The 8425-nt window shown below is 39.9% G+C and overlaps 1 long non-coding RNA gene across 2 annotated transcripts; it reads right to left on the bottom strand.

Moving 5' to 3' along the window:
* Positions 1-768: 768 nt before the first annotated feature.
* LOC136498935 (uncharacterized) lies at positions 769-8015 on the bottom strand. Of its 2 annotated transcripts, none has more exons than XR_010769838.1 (3): positions 7888-8015; positions 7117-7227; positions 769-922 (listed from the first exon to the last, which is right to left on the bottom strand). It is a non-coding gene; the product is annotated as an uncharacterized lncRNA (long non-coding RNA). The 2 variants fall into 2 exon arrangements; XR_010769839.1 differs by lacking the exon at positions 769-922 and adding an exon at positions 6972-7049.
* Between the last annotated feature and the right edge of the window lie 410 nt (positions 8016-8425).

Here is an 8425-nt window from a genome sequence, read left to right as displayed (position 1 = left end):
CCCGACGACCGTAGCTATCATTGCGATAGCGGCCATGATCGAACAGGAGGACACAGGCCTAGACAAAATCACCGCCGCCGGCTAGAACACATCTTCACTGCCAGTTAATCAACCTCGCACCAAGCGTAACTACGATGAGCAGTACCAAAAGATACTCGACAGCCCATGCCCTCTTCACAAGAACGCCAAACACAAGATGAAGGACTACATTGATCTAGCCAGGGAGTTCTAGGACAAGAGGCTCGATGACAATGCCAACAATGGAACAGGAGGTCGCTGACCGCCTAGGAACAACAACAACGCCTTTCAGGACCACGATAAGGTGGTCGCCACCATCTTTGGGGGCCTCGCCTCCACTAAGAGTCAAAGGGAACGGAAGCTTGCCGCTCGACAAGTGCTCGTCATCGCTTCAGAAGAAACTACCGCCGACCCCAGCTATCGCCCATGGTCTGAGATCCCCATCACCTTCAGCAGGGCCGACCAATGGGCAAACATACCATATACAGGGCGTTTCCCCCTCATCCTCGACACAACCGTCTAGAAGGTGCTATTCAGAAAAGTCCTTATTGATGGTGGCAGTGCTTTGAACCTACTCTTTGTCGGAGCCCTAAGGGAGTTGGGCCTCGCAACATCAGATCTCACACCCTCGGACTCCTCCTTCTAGGGTGTTGTAACACCCAGGTTTTAAGGACAAAGCCGAATGCACACCATATGTGAGCCCTGGTAATCAAACCTCACATATAGCTACAAATGAAGGGACATTATCAATTCACAATGCTTAATATATAGCAAACTTAGCAAAAGAGATAACCTTAGAAAGCAATCAACGGATAGACAACTCTGATCTCCGGGTGCAGACTTCACTCCCCTGGATCCAACTGACTGGTTGATCACAAGCCTAACTCCTTCAGACTCCAGCAGCCTGAGGTGTGGGGGAAATTGCAAGGGTGAGTCCATGTCGAACTCAGCAAATATAGCAACAAGGTAGTGCATTCCATAGCCACATGATCAAGTATAATTGAATAATAAATAGCTCAAAATAACTCAGTTAAGCATGATTTAACAAGTGCTCATCTTTGGCGTAAGAATTCCTTGGCCGCTCGTGACCGTGAGCACGGCTGATATATCAGTTTATTAAACTCTGCGCAGAGGTGTACACTTTCACTGTGAGTCATGATTTCCAAATGTGCGGGTTTGCAAGGTCCAAACACCGAAAATCATACAAAGCTACTCAGAAGTTCGTCTAATCGGGAAGGGCCGCAGGGTCATCGGATATAGGAACCCCTCCTTCCATTAAAAGGCCGCTTCCATAGCAAGGCACAACAGGACAGAGGCTGTCCTATACCCAACTCGCAGTATCCTCTAAGCCTGCTAGAAAAGGTCTCCCAAGGAACTAGAGCCAGAGCCATATAGCCCTCACAGCTGTACTGTAAGTCCCGGATGATCACTTACAAATGAGACCTTGTGGAGAGGGAATTTAACCCTCCTGTTGTTGCTAACAAGTCATCTCTTGTGTTTATAGCATATTCATTAATCAAGCTTCAAGATCATGGTCACAGAAAGAAAACCCAAACTATACTTGCCTTAAACACCGATCCTTCGGTAAGCTTTAATCTTCAACGTTTTCTTCTTCTTCTTCTTGATCTCCAACTTCTTATAGATCACCAACGCAAAACTCACCGACTGGACAAGACCGAAAAGCACCACACAAGCACCCAAACAAGCATGCATAGCAAACATACTAGATTAGAACAATACACCAATCAATGAAAAGATTCGAAATCTAATCTACGCATTGCTACGATCACGCACACGCGAAAGACACACTAATCGGAGCTACGGTAAAACAGAAACATCTATCGAAGGATTTACGTTGGAAAGAAAACTATATGCTTTATCTATTTTAATGATCATAAAACATGTATAAGATATCTCAGGGGAATATCTAAAATTGAGTTAAGTCATTTTATACTTGAGTTATTAGATTTAGAAAACTTAGATAAAATAATCATATCTTAATTATAGTTATTTTGATATCATTTATGCAAATTAAATTTTGACTTACAAAGATATAATAACAAGTGAGAGTATATATTCAAAACATATATAGCACGTATAAGCCCTTGCATTTATTATTTTTAAAAAAAACAAAATGATGTAAGCATTACATCAGTTTAGGATTTATCAATGGAATAATTAATAATGTATTAAGGAGCGGATGTGCATGTATTATTTAATCAAAATAAACTTTAACGTTTCAAATTAAAAGAACATGTAAGAGCATCTATACTATAACTGAATATGACGTGAGTTCAGCTAACCAAATTATAATAAAAACCTATATTTAAATTGATATAACCAGCTTAATATTCATTTATTAAGGCCGACGTGGAAAACCTATATTGCTTTTAATTAATTTAGAAAGCTAGTTGCACATTAATCTTAATCAAGTCAATATTTAAGTTCACAATGTATACTCCTAAATCTGAGCTAAAACAAATCATGTTTTATTTATAACTGTTGCCGTATAGATTAATCAAGTCAAACTTTTAACTTTGCAAGAGTAAAATGCATGTGAGAGCATCTAACAAGTTTAATATATGCAAGGTGTGTTTAAACTAATCAAACTATAATTTAGGAATACATTTATATTAATAATTAATCATATGGATATCATTTATTAAATACTGAAGCGTAACATATATATATATATATATTGCTTTTAAGTTAGAAAACTAATTGGTTGTAGGTTAATCAGATTAATATTTAACTTATAAATTTCCAAGACGTGAGACATGTTAAACATCGCTGCTAACACGTACCACACATTACGATGAAACTCGCGCAATCAAATCGAAATCAAAAACCTAAATCGACTTTAATTAATTAGCGATTAATTAGTTATAGACACAATTAATATTTTAATAAAATAAATTCTTAAACATGTGATATATAAACTAATAACTCTACTGTGTAGATCTCGACGACACGAAACTAACGCAATTGGAACGGACTGAAACCGAATCGGACTAAAAACGATTTTACGGCGGAGGACAAGAAATTCTGTAAATAAGGAATGGCAAACTTGTAAATACGTTCATCTTGTACCTCTGCTCATCTTCACGTACGCAGCCATGGGGAAAGAGGCTGCCTGCTGCTGCTGTGTTCGTGCAGGCAGGGAGGGGCTCGGCTGGGGCTGTGGCCGGCCGCGGAGGCTCGCAGCGGCGCTCCCGCTCCTCGCCCAAGCGGCAGCAGCGGTGGCTGCTGGTGATGGCCGGCCGGAGCGGCCACAGGCAGCGGCGGCGGCCGTCCTGCTCACTCGCGAGCAGGCGCACGCGAAGGGGAGCGGGATGGGGCACAGAACGCTGGCGCCGGCGTGGGAACAGGGCCGGGACGCGGGACGATGCCGTGGTGGCTCCGGGTAGCCGGAGACGAAGAAGAAGACCGCGTCCATGGTGAAGTTCGCCGGAAAACGTCAACGGAAAAGGAAAACCGAAGGGGAACGATTAAATGGTGATGGATTCGTGAAACGAAACGCGGGACGGTGTAGAGGAGATTGATACGAACCTCGTGATGGTGACGGTTTTCGCCGGAGACGTCCGAGGTGGCCGGAAAAGCTCGCCGAAGGTTCGTCGGAAACCTAGCTGTGGAGAACTTCGGCGTCCGATCTGCGGGGCTACGAGTGGCGGCTCGAAAAACGGGCTATACTTCTGGAATCCTCGCGTCGAGGGCTACGCCGGCATATATATATACGTAGGGTTTGGATATTTTGGAAATCCGAGATATTTTAGTAAATATTGATTTTCGGAATTAAAATAATTACAGAAAATCGGGAATTACTATTTAGGCTCCGAAAAATATCTCTGAGCTCCGAAAAATACTAGAAAAATTCCTGGGGATAGATGGAAGAATAAGGAACACAACCAAAGTGGTTTAGCTCCCGAAAAAGACTTTTGCATTGATTAAGGAAAAAGATAAAACTCCAAGAAATATGAATTTAATCCCGAAAAAGGTCGGAAAGATTCCCGGAAAGAGAGGCATCGTCCTAACGTGTCTTAAAACCTTTTCCAAGCCTTTAGATTTTAAAAACAAGACATCTTATCTAACTTTTGTTTTTGCAAATTTTCAAATTCTTTTTAAACCACTACTTGAAAGCAATATTTTAAAGATTGAGATTTGAATTTATTTTCCAAACCACTCATCACAAAAGTATCAATGCAACGGTATGTATGCTCAAACATGTTGTTACCCTTACGTTGGATTTTAATTTAAAGAAAAATTTCTTTTACCTATGTTTTTATGAGCACAAAACTACAAAATAAATCATTTTTACTCTATTTCTAAAAGTGCAAAATTTGGGGTGTTACAATTCTACCCCCCTTAAGATGAATCTCATCCTCGAAATTCGGAAGATGATGATCAAGACACTAGAATACACCCTGCCATTGGATCTTCTTCACTTTCTCGAGTAGTTCCACCGTCTTGACAAAGATTCCTCTTGACTTTTACTCCAAATAGCATACTCGCTGATCCCCAGATGTTGATAGGCCCTCTAATTAACTATCAAGTATCCACAAACCAACTCTCTGGTACTCTTCCAATTGTTAGGCCTCTTCTCTTTTCCTTTTTTACAACCTCAATGAACTGTTGCAGCTGGGTGCTAGCTTATTCTTCACACTAACACTCCATATGCTTCTCACAAAGACCACTTTGGAATCCATTGGGTGACAAACTCTTGTCCTCACTAATTCCAAAATGTAACACAATACTTCTCAACATGTCTTGCTAGATTTTTTTTAGTCCAAGATATCAAATCGACTACCTCATACATCCATATTCCAATTGATCCTCATGTATTACTCTCTCTTGGTCCAAAATAGATTCCAACTTCAAAACACTACTAACTATATATATACTTAGGTTGAGTTGTGACTCTTAAACACAAAACTTAATCCATGGTGTCGTCCAATCTTCTTAGCATAGCTCTTCCAATTTGCTAACGGCATTGGCAACAACTTTTATTTCTTCTAAAGATAACACATACTTCTAAACCAAAAACATTTAGTTAATTAAACCCAACACTGATGTCACAATCTCAAACCAACTTACTGAAAATGTCCCTTAGATTCTTATGATTCACGTAGATATCACTCTTCATGTCCAAGTAGATAATACCACTATGCTCCACAATGGATAACTCCAGATCTCATATGTCAAATAGTCCATCTCAAGCCTCCATAGTTGTCTTGATGCACAATTCACTGCTTTTCTTACATAGAGCACATCCATATCCTTGCCAACCGCTTTATAAAAGAAACTCTTGTGTTCAACACTATAATACCTCTAATGAACGTGTGATAGAATCTTACCATTCCGGGGAACTCTGAATCCCTCTTGCATACTTAAGCGGGTTCCAGCTCAACACATCTCTCTTGAGCGATTGTCCGTATAATTCTATCATTAGAGATATCCCACAACCAAAAAGAGAACTCCATCCAAACTAAACTCACTTAAGTTGCCAAAGAACCAACTGTAGAGGAGTCCAATCAGCATATTTTCGTATGCCATCAGTGCCAACTTGTCTTAAGTTGAAGATTGAACTCCCAAGTGATGATAGCTTGAAGCGAAGACCAATCTTGACAAAATATTTGAGCTCCTTGTAGATGATCCAACCTGTTAACAATCTTGAACAAAGATCCTTGTGTCTGATAGTGATTCCTCAACCGTAGAAATAACCGACACTTCCAAGTGAAGCTCTAGATTATATGAGACCCCCATCTTGCGATTCCTTTATGCCTTGGCTACCCCCCTTAAGAAAAGATCAAGTAGGGCGCCAAAGGATAGCTTGAATCTTCTTCTAAGTGAGTTAACTTATCAGGATGACCTTTGATAACCAAGAGGAACTCATGTGTATAAGTAGGAACAAGTAACCTCAGTTTATCCGCGAGTAGAAAAACAGCAGTGCAGTAAAACTACTATAATTCCTGTTCTGTAAATCCAATAATGTCGTACTTTACACCGTTGGAAAGCTCATTAAATCCTTTATAACTTTCATGTAGAAGACTTCTCCAGATTATACAGCTAAGTTGGTCGAAAATAGTGCACAACAGAAACCGTTCCAGGTTTCAGACTGCACAGAAACTTCAACTTGTGATGACTATATTTCCCAAATTAAAATAGCTATGAGGGTGAATCCGGAGGCATATGATAGGTATAGAAGTCCAGTTGATCCCATAGAAATTTTGTAACATTTTCTCGAACAGGTATTGTGATATAACCAGAAAACCACATACTGCTCCAGATCTCAGTCAGCACAGCTATATCCTCTTGAGATTTTGATAACTCCATAACCAAATTAGATATCAGGGTGATTCTTGCAGTCAAAGAAACATGTTGAAGTCTACTATTCTCCAGAATTTTGTCATAATTTTTAATTACCGAAGAATAGAGATATAAACCAAAGATGATAGGTTGCTCCAGAAAGATAGGATAGGAAAACAGGAGAAAACCAAAACCCAACTATCTATTCATTAATCCTTATGTCTTACGCCTATAAACTAAATGAATTTGTGGAAAATCCCACAAAATCATTGCACTCATTACAAAGATTCGAAACAAAACATAATCATAATGACAAGCCAACAAGCACTTATGGTGCACAATTCAATCATTGACTTAAACTTGCGATACTATCGTCTTCTTCATATTATGGGTAAAGATCCTATAGCTTAACTTCGAATTGCGCGAGAAGGTGGTAAGACAAGATTCTAAAAGCATATCAAAGCAAGGAGTAGATGGGAACAAAAAGCTTTTAAAGAAGCATCAAGGAGGGAACGAATATCAAGGGTAAGAATGTAGTAGAGAAGAAAATATCAAGATTTATAGAACAAGGATTTTTGCTGTAACTTGTAAACCTTAGAACGACCAGTTTCTACTAGGCTTGCGTCCTACAGTCAGCATTGCTCTGATACCACTTGTAACACCCGGTTTTAAGGACAAAGCCGAATGCACACCATATGTGAGCCCTGGTAATCAAACCTCACATATAGCTACAAATGAAGGGACATTATCAATTCACAATGCTTAATATATAGCAAACTTAGCAAAAGAGATAACCTTAGAAAGCAATCAACGGATAGACAACTCTGATCTCCGGGTGCAGACTTCACTCCCCTGGATCCAACTGACTGGTTGATCACAAGCCTAACTCCTTCAGACTCCAGCAGCCTGAGGTGTGGGGGGAATTGCAAGGGTGAGTCCATGTCGAACTCAGCAAATATAGCAACAAGGTAGTGCATTCCATAGCCACATGATCAAGTATAATTGAATAATAAATAGCTCAAAATAACTCAGTTAAGCATCATTTAACAAGTGCTCATCTTTGGCGTAAGAATTCCTTGGCCGCTCGTGACCGTGAGCACGGCTGATATATCAGTTTATTAAACTCTGCGCAGAGGTGTACACTTTCACTGTGAGTCATGATTTCCAAATGTGCGGGTTTGCAAGGTCCAAACACCGAAAATCATACAAAGCTACTCAGAAGTTCGTCTAACCGGGAAGGGCCGCAGGGTCATCGGATATAGGAACCCCCCTTCCATTAAAAGGCCGCTTCCATAGCAAGGCACAACAGGACAGAGGCTGTCCTATACCCAACTCGCAGTATCCTCTAAGCCTGCTAGAAAAGGTCTCCCAAGGAACTAGAGCCAGAGCCATATAGCCCTCACAGCTGTACTGTAAGTCCCGGATGATCACTTACAAATGAGACCTTGTGGAGAGGGAATTTAACCCTCCTGTTGTTGCTAACAAGTCATCTCTTGTGTTTATAGCATATTCATTAATCAAGCTTCAAGATCATGGTCACAGAAAGAAAACCCAAACTATACTTGCCTTAAACACCGATCCTTCGGTAAGCTTTAATCTTCAACGTTTTCTTCTTCTTCTTCTTGATCTCCAACTTCTTATAGATCACCAACGCAAAACTCACCGACTGGACAAGACCGAAAAGCACCACACAAGCACCCAAACAAGCATGCATAGCAAACATACTAGATTAGAACAATATACCAATCAATGAAAAGATTCGAAATCTAATCTACGCATTGCTACGATCACGCACACGTGAAAGACACACTAATCGGAGCTACGGTAAAACAGAAACATCTATCGAAGGATTTACGTTGGAAAGAAAACTATATGCTTTATCTATTTTAATGATCATAAAACATGTATAAGATATCTCAGGGGAATATCTAAAATTGAGTTAAGTCATTTTATACTTGAGTTATTAGATTTAGAAAACTTAGATAAAATAATCATATCTTAATTATAGTTATTTTGATATCATTTATGCAAATTAAATTTTGACTTACAAAGATATAATAACAAGTGAGAGTATATATTCAAAACATATATAGCACGTATAAGC

Source organism: Miscanthus floridulus, chromosome 13, assembly GCF_019320115.1.
Source record: "Miscanthus floridulus cultivar M001 chromosome 13, ASM1932011v1, whole genome shotgun sequence".
Classification (NCBI taxonomy): Eukaryota; Viridiplantae; Streptophyta; class Magnoliopsida; order Poales; family Poaceae; genus Miscanthus; species Miscanthus floridulus.
Note: the sequence above shows the minus strand (reverse complement) of the source record. Positions and strands in the feature narration are given on the sequence as shown.